This window comes from Rissa tridactyla, chromosome 6 (genome assembly GCF_028500815.1).
Source record: "Rissa tridactyla isolate bRisTri1 chromosome 6, bRisTri1.patW.cur.20221130, whole genome shotgun sequence".
Classification (NCBI taxonomy): domain Eukaryota; kingdom Metazoa; phylum Chordata; class Aves; order Charadriiformes; family Laridae; genus Rissa; species Rissa tridactyla.
In genome coordinates, this window is record NC_071471.1 from 32,914,887 (window position 1) to 32,930,147 (window position 15,261).

Below are 15,261 nucleotides of genomic sequence, written 5' to 3' on the forward strand. Positions count from 1 at the left end.
TAAGTTATTGCAATAGATTGGAATGTACTGATTTGAAAAGGATTATACACCTTGTTTATTAAAAAAAAAAAAAAACAGAAAACAATTCCACACTTCTGGAAAAAATATTTTAGTTTCTTATTCTGAACTACCTGTAACTCACTTGCCAAAAGTAACCTGAGACAAAGAACTTAGTACCTCTTAGAAAAAACAAATTAGCACCAAGGAAAAAGGCCAAATAAGAAAATGGTAAGTTTACCTCTAGAGACGATATACTAAAGAATTCACAACAAAGTGCTAGAAAATGACTGCTATTTATTTTCCTGGTGGTGTAATGCTATATGGATTTAATTATTCTTTTCTTTCTTTTAAGCAGAACTTGAGAAAAGAAAGTATTCCCAAGTTTCAAATGTTATTAGAAATGATAATGAAGAAGCCTCACTGAAAAGCAAAACAGAAATGAAACTAGCAGCTCAAAAACAGACCATACCCTACCACATTAACATACTCCTCCTCAATCTAATTTTAGACTGAGTAAGAACAAAGCACGATATGTTCGAAGCTGTCCCTGCTTTAAACAAGGGGGCTGAAACAGGTGATTTCCAGAGGTCCTTTTCGATCTAAATTATTCCACAACTCTAAGAATCATTTTTATTTTTATGGTTAAAATATAACAAAGCTCCAAAGAGTAACCATCAGAATGGAAGACACTGCAGCAGCATCCAAGAGGTTAATAATCCATTTACTTGTACAAAAAGAAAGGCCTGAAGTCGGATGCAAACTACTTTACTCCATCCTTGCAGAATTCCCACAAGCTTAAGCACTCACAGGGAGGCAGCATGGACCAAGTTCTGCATTTACACAGTTAACCAGAAGACTTAAGAAAAACATTAAGAACTGAATACACGGAAATAATGTTTTCTACTCTCAAAAAAGGAATCAGCGTTTACTATGTTGTAATCCAAGTATTAATAGACATTGGTCTGCTTGGACTATTCAAAAGATGATTTATGCAGACGATGAGAAAAATATGAAAGGTTTTGAGAAATCAAAATAAATAGCTGTAGCTGCCTTAAATACAGACACTGAAGGGGGTTCACATCTGGTTTCCAAGCTATTCTGTACATGCCCAAACCCCAGAAAAAAGCTTATCTTGGGGAAAAAAAAAAAAACCAAAATATTAAGTTGCTTAACTTTCAGAGCTTGTGATAATTTCAGATACCATCAAATCACGTAAATCTTAAACTTTGAACTTCACTCTGAACATATTTTACTCTGCAAGCAGTCCACACCTCTGTGTTAAATTAACAAAAGGTGCCGTATAATTAGCAATGTATTTACTATTTTATCCGTTACTACTTGCCACACGCAGAAGAAACTGTCTACAAGTCACATGCGCCTGCTCTATGCCTATTAGCAGTGAGTTACTTGACTTTCAGCTAGCACAGCCCATCACTCCCTCCTGATTTCAGTCTGATTTCTACCTACTGCCAGTTCTAGGACTTGTACTCAAAAGCACCTCCTTTTGCATCCTGATCTCAGCAGCAGAGTCAAATAAATTCCCATAGCAAAATAATCCAGTATATTGGCCGGCTTTCCATGGCATTTCTCTGTAGAAGACAAGCACTCATGCTAGCCACAGGGGTAGGGTAAAATAAATTCATTTTGACACACCACATCAAAATAAAACTCAGTTTCAACTGCAGTATCACCCATGAGGCAGGTGCCCAAACTTCACCAAATTACCATGTAGCTTGCTCAAATTTCTATTTGCTATCATGAGCTTTACTACACGTTTTTTTCCATGCGCTTCAGCCTGCAGTTTACGTTCAGATGCTTTTCTTCTGCTGTTGGCTTTTCCTCCCTGAGAGGCTAAGAAAGGAGACGCTTTCCAGGATTCCCAGCTGGTGCAGGATGGAAGCGAAGCAGACAGACACCCCAAGCGAAGGGAACAGAACATCTGAACAGCAATATTTCCAGTTTGCAGGCTCACAGACGTGTTCAAACACCAAAGCCCCAAAACACGCAGGCAGAGAGAGATAAAAAGTTCAAAATAACCGGGGCGGTCTCACGCTTTTGGAAAGCTCCCACATTTCATGTGACTGACCCCTTTCCCCTCCCTCGCTCCTCAAGGGCGATGCACAAGCCGTACATGCAAAACTCACGTGCGTTTCTTCTTTTAAATAGGAGCAAGCCAGCAGAACTGAATGCTTGAGTTTAACGGCGCATCATTACAGGTGCGTTTTTAAACCCAGAGCTGGTATTGCAAAAGGTGTTCCACAATATGCCAGTAAAGAAAATGGAAAAAGACTTCAGATGGGCGAAGCAGAGGAGAGTATGAATCCATTTACTGATGCTGATTCAGTACAAGTGTTGTATGCTCTGGGGTACATTTTTTTTTTTTCAGTGTTGCTGAAAAACAAATATCCAACAGTGAGCCTGGCGGGGGGAGGGCTGCTTTTAGAAAAACATGGTATTTTTTTTTAAACAGGCAAGCCAATTTCTCCCCCACTGAAATATCAGTGTCCTGAAGTACCTTACTTATTATCTCAAAGTATTAAACTGGAATGCAATTCACACGCCACTGCTGACTCACTCGTCTGTCTGCAACAGATCTGGCATTAAAGGACACGGGCCACAGCGAGCGAAGGACACCCCTCCACAGCAGACATGTGAGGCTGCTGGCTTTGCCTGCACCCAACAAAAGCAAGCAACAACTATGACAAATGTATTCATACTGCTGGTGAAGACTGTTTTACGTCTTTTTAGTATATGCTTCCGACAAGCACGTTGCTTTGAAACTCTTTTGTTGGTTCAAGCAACAGAACAATGCCTTTTGCTTTAAGGAGCAACATAAGATGGAAGAACAGAGTGGAAGTGCTGCTGCTGTTTGCACAGATGATCTAAATCTCTGAGCAGAAATAGCAGTTTCATCACTTAATTAACAAAGCTGTCGTAAAAATCAAGCTCTTCCACCCTTTCCTCTCCTGCGAAAAGATGCCCCGAGATCTGCAGCAAGGGAAGGGGATGGTTGGTACTGCATTGGTACTAGTTTGCCTGTCCTGTGATCACAGCACAGAAGGGCACGAAGACAAGCCAGTATTGAAGCAACCATCCACTGAACATCATCTTCAGGAAGTTCTTCTACCACCAGCCAGGCTCAACGCTGCAGAGACACCGCTTTTCACACCAGTTACTTTAACATTGATTTCCAAAGCTGAAATTAAGATATTCGCTACTGAGACAAGATTTCTTACAAAGGAGCTTGGAAGCTGGGCTTACATTCAAAGCAAGAATTCTGAGTCATCATGAAATTGGTAATGATACTGACAATTTTAGAAATCTGGAAGAACTGATGATTTAAAACATGCAACAAGTTCATTATCAATTCCAAGGTTTGGGGTTTTTTTTTTTTTCAGACAGGCAAATGAAAATGGATAAAGCCTCAGCCATTTATTGAGGCAGTTCTACAACACACGCAAAACAGAGTTAACCAAACTGTCCTAACTATCAAAATTTAAAGTGGGCTTTCTTAAAAAAAAAAAAAAAAACACCAAAAACCAAAAAAACCCCACACAACTACAAAATAAACCCTGCCACATTTTGCCAAAGTAGCTCTTTCCTAGGAAATCCATGCCCAGAAATGGTTTCAACGGTTTTTAAAGCACTCATTCCTTTCTCAGTCTTGTAAACATGGAGGCCAGGATTTTAGTCAGGAACCATAATAAAAAAAATACATGAGACAGACTCACGATACACAACAGCAAAACATTAAAATGCCGTCCTCTACTCCAGTTCATATTTCTCACTACAAAACTTCAGCTTTCAAATGAATGAAGACAAAACTACACTATACCCAAAGAACCTGAAAATGAAAACACCCAATAATTTGCTAAGCTACCAAACGCCAACAAGGAAAAAGCGATGCTTTGTCAGTACTGGAGACATACCATCCATACACCACTTCAGAAACACCTTTGCTCCAATGCTGCTCATAGATTTAACAAAACACTGTTTTTAAAGCCCGAAATCATTCCCACATACTAAAGATGATAGCGTTTCCAGTTGCTATGAGAAAAATCCTGTATCATTATGCAAATCAGCAGTTATAATCGCTTTCAAAAATAGCTGTCTATATAGTCATATTATGCTAAGATCAAATTAAAGAATATGCAGTATACACTTGAAATTTTATATACATATATATAAAAGCAAATGACTCGTGTTGGTCCTATAACTGACTTTGCTCACAAATTCAGCTTTTTTTCCTAATAATGGAAGCTGTCCAAAAAAGCATACCGAAATATTTACCAATTCTTAAGTTCTTAAGCAGCCACAAGAAAGCTGCAAAAATCGACAGCCCTAGCCTTTCCTGCAATGATCAACATTCTCAATTAATAGCTACAACATGAGTCACTAGAATTTCTAAGTCATTTTATTAAGTCCTATTGCAAAGTATTTAATCTCTTATCCTCACTCCATTCATGAAGGCAGATACAAGAGAAAAATAGAAAGCAAATGACCTAATCTTCCTATTTCGTAAGCCTGTTGGAGCACGCAGTGCATAAGAATTTACATATAGCTTTACTTTTTAAACCCACTGACGACAGATTTTAAATCAAAATGCAAATAAAAAACAACTTTAAAACTATTAGCCCTTTACCATCAAACGCTTCAGGAAGCCAAGCACCAGACTTCATCTTTCTTTAAAAAGGAAATTTAAAACAAGCTGAGTGTTCCTGAAGCAGTGAGTGACGGTCACTGTTCAAGTCATGCTTTGAAGCTAAAAACCTATGGCAAAACCTGAACGCTGACACCTGCAAATAAAAGGACAACAGTCCATTTTTCCCGACCCTCAGTTTCCAGCCTCTAAATATGAATCTTATTTAACAAAGAACAGATTTAAATTGGTAAATCTACAGCCTGAAAAAAAAAAAAAGCTTTACAACTGCCAGGAATGCAAATTTTCACTTCCAGTTCAGGCAAGCAAGGCATGTACTTGCTTTAATCCGCTCCTAAACAGCCCACTCCTCATTCGCGTGCCAGCTGCCGTCGGTTTTGCTCGGCTATGCATCACCCATCACCCTCCCGGCTGCAGAGAGCCACGGCACAAAGGAAACCAGCCTCTAGCACGGGGTGGCTGTGCTAAGTCCCATTTGATAGCGACACCAAAGAGCAGAGGAACAACGTGACTTTGAAGTCTCCGAAAGTTGCTTTGTTGTGTCTACTTGTTTGCAATTTTCAGGAACTCCGACTTCAGTAACCGGGCAACGTGGTCTAGCAGTACATCTGGCCCTACCAGCTACGAAATGTTAGCGTGCTAACCTCAAGCCCTTTAACTCCAGCTTAAACAAGTCCGTATAGCAATGGCAAGAAAAAAAAAAAAAGGACTGTTCTTGCTGTTCAACAGCTTGACAGCCTGAAGCTACAGGGGGAGTGTTACGAGAAGTGTCCACACTCCATCCTCAAGCAGATTTAAGAGTCCTGACAAATGGCCAAGCTCTTCTTATTAGCGCCATTTTCTTGACAGCATCTCTACCAAAAAAAAAAAAAAAAACCAGACAGACATAGGAAAATATACCCAGCCAAATCTAGAAAAGTTTCCTAGCATCTATACTGTTTGGCCTGCACACATGCATAATTTATTTATTTCTTTTAATAGGCCACATTTTCATTAGCCAGTGTGAAACGCAAAATAAGTTTACTATTTTTCTATGAGTCTGGATCATCAGGAAGTATAGAGGAAATGAACAGGAAGAAAGTTCTTCAGAGCAAAGGAGGATTCCTTGTAGCCAGCCAGCTGCACTTGCCAACTCTACCATCTGTGCCTTAAAGAACAAGAAAAGAGACCAACTCAGATGTGGCTGAGAGAAACATTTTATGATTTAGAAGAAATGCACATTAACTCCTTAATGCTCAATATTTCAACTACAACCCTTTTTCTTCCCTTTTTTTTTTTTTTAAAAATCTTTCAGCTTGTAATTGAAATGCAGCAACCTAGACAAGGAACAACAGAACTGCAGCTCCTTTGTATCCAGGAGGCAAACCTGTCCAGATGACGTCACGGGGCTGACAACAGATCTGAAGGGGAACTCAAATTCCCGCAGCGCGAAGTAGTAAATCAGAAGATGCTTAAAAATGATACCAGCAGTTGTCTCAGGAACCAGCTACGTCCTCAGCTCACTTCCATCCCTTAGCAGGGCTTTTGGACCTGCTTACTATATTGCATTTGGGAAGTATTCCCAGAGCAAGAGTCTCACCCCTCCTCTGTGAGGTGTATGAAATGTGGCCTGGAGCTTTCAGCCATGTGGAGGCTTTGCTGAACAGCTAATACGATCGAGAAGACTGGAAAAAAACCCCACACAAACTACATAATAAGCACTTTTTTCTTTTTTTTTTTTTGCAAAACATGGTATCAACCTCAAACCTCACAGCATAAATACAAAAAACAGTAACAGAGAAGCACGTAAGAAGATGATGTCTACTCTACAGAGGAGCTTGTTCTGACAGAGACTGATAAAAATGCCTTAAACTCATTTCAACATAGCCTGGAATCACAACTAAAGATAGGGAAGCATGCAGATACTAAAGGAAACATGAGCGTGTTGTCAAGAGCTGCAAACCTAAAATAGCTGACAATATTACAGGACATCAAAAAAAGCTACCCTTCCCATTCAGAAAAAGCCAAGAGCAAACAGAAGCATAAGAAGTGATGCAACAGCACACTATATTACTCATACAAAATTTGACAGAAAGAACTTTTCAGCTGAGGAGTCAAACATTGAGCCTCAACTCCCTACCCCAACCTCAAGCCCAGGTCTACCACACTGAAGAAAACGTTACAAGCCCAACAAGTTTCTAGAGGTGAAAACATGCAGAGAGGTCCAGTTAAGAAGGCTTTTTGTTCCTGCTCACGCCCTGGAAGAAAATCCCATCTTCTCACACCTACCCTGGCCTCCCAACTAGCTGCAGCCGCACACAGCAGCCTTAAGGCCAAGAGCTGCATCAGTGGCAAAGGCCAACTGGCCATGCGAGGCTGAGCAGCTGCCCTCAAGGAAACACATTTGCCAAGTGGATCTTCTCAGCAGGAAGCGACGTATATGAGCAGCTTGAGCATCACACCTCGGTTTGAGATTTCCAAAGTGACAAATTTACCTATTTTAATCCACAAACCAAACTCAACATGAACTCTTTCAAGGCAGAGTACGGGACCTCCCTGGTACACGGTCTCAGCACACTACCACACTTTGCAGGATCCCCTTTAAAGAAGCACCAATGTGTACTTAAGCATATCCTAACCTCAAACACCCACAGAAAAAAATACAAGAATTTTATTCAGTAAAAAGAAGGCAGCACAGAGTCACTACTTTGATATTTACTGACAGGAAGTGAAAAATGGCTCAGTCTCAACTTTTTGCAAGTCTCAAACGACATCCAAAACTTTCAGAGACAAGGGAATTTAAAACAGCTATGGGGCAGGAGGACAAATATATCACACTAAAAAGCTTTACAGACCATAAACTACAAAACCCATGATTTGTATGAATTTAGGAAACCTTGATTTGTGAGTAAGGGGGTGGTGATCCAAGAGAAGATAAAGGCAAGCAGCAAAACAAGACATAATAAACTGTTTCTGAACCAACAAGCCCCGAGTAGGTAATATTAATTTCATTCTAATGAGATCTAGTGTTTTCCTCCTCCAAATGTTAGTACAAAAAAAAAAAAGGGACATTACTTTCCTAATTCACCCACGCAAGAAATTAAAGAATAGAAAATACACAACTACTTCAATTTTAGACCAACATATACCCAGGCAATGCAATGAATTAAGCAGAGGCCTCTAAGAAAATTAATCATGCAATTAAAAGCTATTATACTACAGCTCCACAAAGGCAGAATTAAGTTTATAAAGACATTTCTTGAGCACTTCACTACAAAAAAAATGGATATTAAGCAGGTTTTATGCACTGCTGCACGTTGGGGCTGTGAAGCTGGGACTTCATCTTTAAAGGGAAAAATGCCAGCTTTTGCAATAGTAATCATCCCAAACACAGAGCAGTTGAGTTTAATTTTTTAGCTACACAGTCAATTACCATTTGAATCACAGGGCTCACTACTTTAGCTACATTGCCTAAAAATCATTATTAAGATAACCTAGATTTATGCATCATGATACATGGCCTAATTGCACGATTATTTCCTTCCATTCTACAAACTTCTTTTTTTCCAGGGCCTCATAGGCGAGACAGTAAACAAGGCAGACAACGATAGGAGCAAAAAGGATGCTAGCTTGAATTAGAAACTGGAACAAGGATTTGTTTACATCTGAAATATGAATCTGGGACTAAGACACAGTCAAAAACTAACAGCAATCTCTGAACCCAAAGTAGAGTCAACCACCCACAAAGCATTTGTGTTCCAGAAAAGATCCTGTTCCGCAGGGCCACTTACGAACCTTCCTGTATTTTCAAATAAATTCCTTTCCTACAGTCCGGAAAGCGCCATCCCAATAACTCACACAAATGCAGAAATATGCACAGCTTTAATCCCAAAAACCTTCACAAACAAAAGGAGCCCACAAGTACCCTATTATTTATGGTGAGGCATCAGACATATCCAGCAATCACTACTCACAACTCCAGGCTATATCCCACTTACCCCCTCAAAAAAAAGTTATGCAATAATTAACCTTCAATATCCACCCTACGTTAGGCACAGTAAATGACTACAAATCACGTGTAGCTCCGAGCTCCAGATTACTTGCTGGGTACTCGAACAAGAAAGGAGGTGGGCTTTTTAAAAGGGAGTTAGTTATGACTAATGACAGCACCTTTGGTCTGTAATGTAATTAAGGGATTTGACAGCTCAACTGCCTATTCCCTCCCTTTTCTTACAGTTTGTCAGAACATAACCATTGTCCCTTAAATCATTATATAAGAACCATTTTCTTGTTTAAACACGTTGTAAGGGAATACTCCAGGCTAAGGTACCGGGGTATAATTTGTCAGCTTATGCAGTATTAATGTGGCAACAACATTAATCCATTAAAAATATAATTTCATTTCAGAAACTACTCAGACATTCACAACTCATAAAAGCAACTTGGTAGACAAAAACTTTATATATATAAAATTTCAACTTTTAGTTATTACTTTCTGGAGTTTAGTTTTGTCATGGTTTTATGTTTTTTAGCGCAAGAGGGTTTAACATAATGTGTTAATAAAACACATTCTTTCATCATATTACTACTGAGCAAATTATATCAATTGCTTCCACAACAAAGAGGATTTAGGTGTCCACATCATCCTACAAGGAATGAAATGGAAAATGCAGTCACCTGTCTCTGGAAGAAAATTAGAAAATTTTCTCCTCTACACAGTGTTTAACACATCATTTAGCAAACACTAGCCTTCTCTACAGCAGTCACTGTACTTCACAACCTTTTGGTAATTAAAAAAAGTTCTCAAATGAGACATATTACGTGTAGCACTGGATAGCATGGGGAAAAACACATTTTTGTCCCAGAGAAATCTGCTGATCACCACCCTAGCAGCCACCAAGAGCCAACTAATCTTTCCACATGTACTACACTGCGGCAATAACAGCCACTTCAAGCGTTGCCTGAGCTCCACACTCAAGGCTATAGACTTTCCCTAAATATGCCATAACCATCTCAGGAAGTCAGTGAAAGTCACAGGTAATTATCTTGAGGACAAGAAAGGCCTTCCTGACTAGCACAAGTTCCTAGAAAGATGCACTTTCAAAATTCATCGACCTTCTTCAAGACTCAAGCTGAACCCAGTGTTGATGCACGGCCAGCAATTACATTGAGAGGTAAACCCAAGAGCTTAACAGGATTTTCAGAAGTCCTCAACAGTGACCTAACCGCCCTCACCAAAGTCACTGACCAGCCTCAACAAAGAAAATTTCTCCAGGGCCTCAAGTGCCAACACCTCATCGGTCTTATTGTAAGAGATAATGAACTTGGAACTTTCCTTAAAAAAAAAAAATAAATGCTCAAAAACAGTACCAGTCCTAGTAAAGCCTGCACTTTATTCAGCATTACCCCTCTACGCTTAACAGCAAAGCTTTGGATGTTCTGAAAATTACACATACTTAACTAAGCTCACAAACAGATTTCAGTGAAGATTAGCTTCAGTTGTTTTTTCTAAAAGGTCACCGTATAAGAAAATTTCATGAAGCATCCACACTAGCTGTACTCATTTCTTTCTCCACCTTGAAAAGAACATACAGCCGTCACTTCGACAGCAGAGCTACGTGAAACCAAGAATCACTTTGCAGTTTTTGTCAATTTAAAAGTGTGCACAGGCAGTTATTTTTTAACTTCATGTTTAGCTTGTGCAAACAGTCTCCAGCAACACTGCACATTGATTAAAAATTTCTGATGATGCAAGATCAAGTAGTTTATTAGGAAGCCTGCACTACATTTAAGCAAGCACGAAGAGATGGAGCTGTAATTTCTCAAGCATCTTTTAAGTCCCTTTCTGAGCAACTGCAGTCAAAAAGCAAGGCAGCAAGGGGCTGGGGTTACTTTGAATGGAAGCAGCGAGGGCTGCACGATGGAGCACTTGCTCAAACCAGTGGGGGTTTTGCGTGTCAGCTTCAGCTGTCAAACAAGGCTATCCACAAACATGCACGTACTATGGCAATATGTCAAAGGGGTTTGGGGTTTTTTTTAGGCTCTGAGGAAAAGAAAGTGATCCAGCATGTCTCTAATCCCAGAAGAGAAAATGTATGAGCACACTTCCATCTATCAGAACCTTGCTTTTTCTCCACCTGGACAACTCAAAAATCCTTATCCTTGCTAAGTGCTGAAAGACTGATTTTCCCAGAATCAAATACATCCTAAAGCAAGCAGCTAACTGAATCAAACTCGTAGAAGTCCCCAGCCAGTGCCGTTTTACCGCCGTTTATTCAAACAGACTTCTTAGACAAATTCAGAGCAAAACTGGCACTAATCTTCTTGTCCAAAACCCAAGACCGTCCCAGGCTCCAGAAGCAAAACGAGTCTGTCAGGCTCTTAACACCGCTAAGTAACATGGTTTACTTCGAACAAAGAAATACTTTTCCACCAATAAAATGCATTGCCAGTTGGTTTCTTCTAGTTTCTCCTAAACCCTTACCAGCCCTTACTGCGCTTGTGTGCAAGAGAAACTTGTTACAAGACATCTAACAAACTTCAAATTTAAAATGAAACCAAATATTTCAAACAAATGGCATTTCCAACTCAGGCTCTATTTTTAAACGCAGTATGTACCTCATGCCACTAATTCATTTTTTTTCCTGGAAGCTGAGCCATTTTGAGTGAAGTCACATAATTTAAAATTTCATTAAAAATGCAAAGAGCTTTAGGACTGCAAATAGCATAAAGCAGTATGATATGGCAGCTTCCACTCACAATTTTAGCATTCTCTGCCTTTCATTATGTGAGACAAACTACATGTGAGACTCCTAAATAAACGGCACCCAACATCTAATCTTTACTGAATATTCCTGCAGTTTATACGACTATGTAGGTCACGAGCTACATATGCTTCAATTAAGTATCAGGGTAGGCATGTCTCTACCCTATGCTCAGTCTAGATGGCCATTTTCATGCACAACAGAAGGCCTGGAAAAACAGGACAGAGTTTAACCAAAGCTATAATGGGCACAAGAAGCAGTTACGTGATTTTTTTTTTTTTTTTTTACTCTCAAATAGTTAAACCACTTGCTAAACTCGGTTACACACAGACCGCTTAAGACACAGGCAACCAATGCAATGTGCAAGACTTGCATGCAAGCATTCTCTCTTTGCCATTCTCTGCAGTAAAATGGTCAACAACCAAGCTGCAGAATTTCAGAAATACCAAAGATCATAGTGCCTCAGAAAATACACTGGTCGTTGCAACATAAAGAAACGCAGCCATCTTATAAGAAAGCCATTAATCCAAACTTTCCTTCTCACCCATTTGTACCAAAAGGTATCCAGTATTACAGAAATAAAACAGAAACTCAAATAAATACAGTATCTGAAATAAAGTATTAAAAAGCTGATTTAATGTCTCCACCTTTAAAACTCTTTCCTCTTCTAATTTCAAGATATTTGCATAAAAATATGTGCATAAAAAGACTGTTCAGAGAGAAAAAGAACATCTTATTAGATGAAAACTAATGTCAATGTTTTTTAAAGACACCTGTTTCATAATTAGCACATAGGACTAGTCTGATATTGTGTAAAACTACTGATTTTTGAGAAGTCACCATTCCCCTTTCCTAAAATCCTACGTTACCCACAGAAGAATTCTTAACCAACTCGACAGGAACTGAGAGTCCCAAACATGATGTACTGTGCCATACATACATCAGTGCCAGTTTTAAAAGGATCTGACATAGGCCAACAGAGAAAACAAAGAGGTTGTCAAAGGGGACTTTGGCACTCCAGCATCTAACCCAGCCTGCCTTTGGGCACTCAAGTTTTCCCTCCAATGTCTTGGGAGAATCAGCCGAGACCAAAATATAAAGACTGCAAGTCTTTGTCCACCTGGGACAATGAAACATGAACCCTCCCTCAAAGACAGGTAGAAGAAAAGAGAGACTACAGTATATACGCTGGAGACCAGGTGCCTCACCTGGATTCACTGTATGGTCATTTTATTCTCCACCTCCTGAAGCCTAGGTAGTAATCACCAGCTACTGAGTATTCTGGAACCACCACCACTGGACTACTTGTACAAAAACATTTACTGCAGGAGGAATTCACACCTCAACTTCCCCTATCCCAGCAAAATGCCCAAAGCACCGGGCTATCCAACTCGTGTCAGTCTTTCTCTTTTAGCTTGACAGAAGCACCTACCCTGAAATAACCAGTAATCTATAACAGAGGACACTCCTACAGATACGGGTGCCCAGGGAAGCAAAGCTAACCAACAGCAGAAATGCAGATGGTAGCTTGTTTCGGTCTCAAAACTTTAAGCTCCGGCACACGGTGAGAAGTAACTTTGAGAACTTAAACCCCGGTCCTCCTACTATGCACTACAGGCCTTCCCAAACAGCTCACTTAGGCTTCAAGTTTTCTCTTTCTTCATCTAACATCGCATGACTGGAGAGCTAACTCCCAGCTCGGTCCTCTGTCTACGCATGTAAGGTTATTTCCCAGCTACCAGGTACCCATCTCCTGCAAAAAGAACATCTCCAAGAAGCCTGAACAAAGTGATAAAAAATTAAATCTTTTACTTCTGCAGCAGTGTCGATCTTCAAGCAAAGCCATTATACTGTACAGGCAGAAGTCTTCATTCATTAATCATCTGTTCAAAGTGTGCAGCTATGAAAAAAAAAAAACAGACCAAGTATAAGCTTCTTCCAAAGACATTTTTGCAATCATGGAAAAAAACCCACCTTTTCTATAAATTTCATTAGAGAATTGCAGCCAGGTACTCCTTTTAGAAAAACCAGCCTAAGCCTGGCTGGTTCAGTAGCCTACTTCTAATGCAAAATCCTAAGAATAAAATTAACAAGACAAAGTAAAAAATAAGCAATAAACTCCATTTGGCATATCATTAGCAATCTTGAGCAAGAAAATCCAGGCTCAATATTCAACAATTTTCTTGCCAGGAGCAGATTACTAGTTAAAAAGATCTGTTCAGGTCAAAAAAAAATATCTCTCCACCAATGGCACATCTGGGCAAAGATATCTGAAAACACCAAACTCTTCAACTGGGAAGCCAAAACCTCACCATTTTGCCACCACTTTTTTCATAACCTCAAAGTTCCCAGCAAACCCATCACTCGGAGAATCAAAAAGTCTAACTCAGACTTCTGCTGTTAAATCAGCAGTAAGTGGCGTGCTGGCCTACGTCAGCGTTACAGCTGCCTTAGTTGTAGGCCAACAAAATAACCAAGTGCAAACATATAAAATATAGTTTTAGGCTTGCATTTTTAACAGTACCATGAACAGAATGCAGGAATCACGTGCTAGAGCTGCTGCTTTTTAACTAAAAGCTCTTGACCTATTAAAGTCAAGAACCTTTCAGGCCATTTTAAAGCCACCAAAATTTTAGGCCGAGGCTCAATGCAACAGCACAAGCTCTGTGCTAGTTACAGCTGTTACCGGTTTTGATCATGCCCAAGAATCAGATTAATTTGTAGCACTCGCTATGACCCAAGTGTAGTTACTCCAAAACCCAATAAATTTCACCCTGATCCTGCTGCAGAACAGAAAGCGCTCTCTCTATAGGGATAAGCCTAGCTCTGAATACTACTGTCAAAATTCATTTTTCCTAGGACAGTTCCAACTTTTAAGCGAGGCTCTTGCTCCAAACCCTCTCAAACACAAGAATGATCTTTCCCCACCACAGAGAACGACCGTGCCCACAGCACAGCCCATACATACAATTAACTCTGTAAGGCATTCAAAGTTAAACATCTGCCTGCTGCCGCTACAGCACATCTGTTCGAAAGGCCACCGAAACGATACACTAGCAATGGTTCTCTATGGTTTGACTCATTAGTCGTAACTCCATACTAATTACATATTCCAGCATTACAGTCCTCCTCGACAAGACCCAATGTACTCTCGTTTGTAACACATCTCCATGTTGACTGTATCTGACATTGTGCCAAAGCGCAGTTCACGCATCACATTAGGAAAAGAGGTATTTCTTTTTTAATTTGGAAGAAGCGATTGCCACCTCTCATCATTGAGAACCTTGCTGCATCACACGGCAGCTGAGCACGAGTTCTGCCTTACTGAATGGATGAAAATCAGGGCAGAGGACACAGGCTTTGCCTCTCCTGCCGTGCAGAGAAGCAATGCCAGCAAGGCGAGAGGCCTGCCACCATTACATTTGCAATTCAAGACGAGTTATTACATTAAAAAAAAATAATAATAAAAGGACGTGAGTCATGGCAGGACACATATATTTGCCATGCGAGCCGAAAAATCAACACAGCCAGAGATAAGGGGCAGACCCTCGCTGCTCCGGAGCTCCCCGGGTTGCGGAAGGGGGGCTGGTGGCAGCAGGCAGGCCGGCTGCAATCGCCCAAGGAGGGCTCACGTTAATCCTCGCCATCACGGAGCTCCCGTTAATCCGGGCCCCGGGCTCAGCGGCCGGCCCGGACAAAAGGAGGCCGAAGCGGCGGGGGAGGGCGCGGCGGCGGCCCGGGCGAGCCCAGTCGCCAGCCGCCGGCCTCCCGGGCGGAGCGGCAGCGGGCAGGGCGTTAGGTAAGCGCCGGGCCGGTCTGATGCAATAGCTGTACGTGCGGCGCCCGGTGCCGGGCCCC

General features: G+C 40.7%; 1 protein-coding gene across 1 annotated transcript in view; it reads right to left on the minus strand.

Moving 5' to 3' along the window:
- The window catches only part of PTEN (phosphatase and tensin homolog), a 50,115-nt gene that overhangs the window by 34,658 nt on the left and 196 nt on the right, over positions 1-15,261 (minus strand). The window lies entirely within an intron of this gene.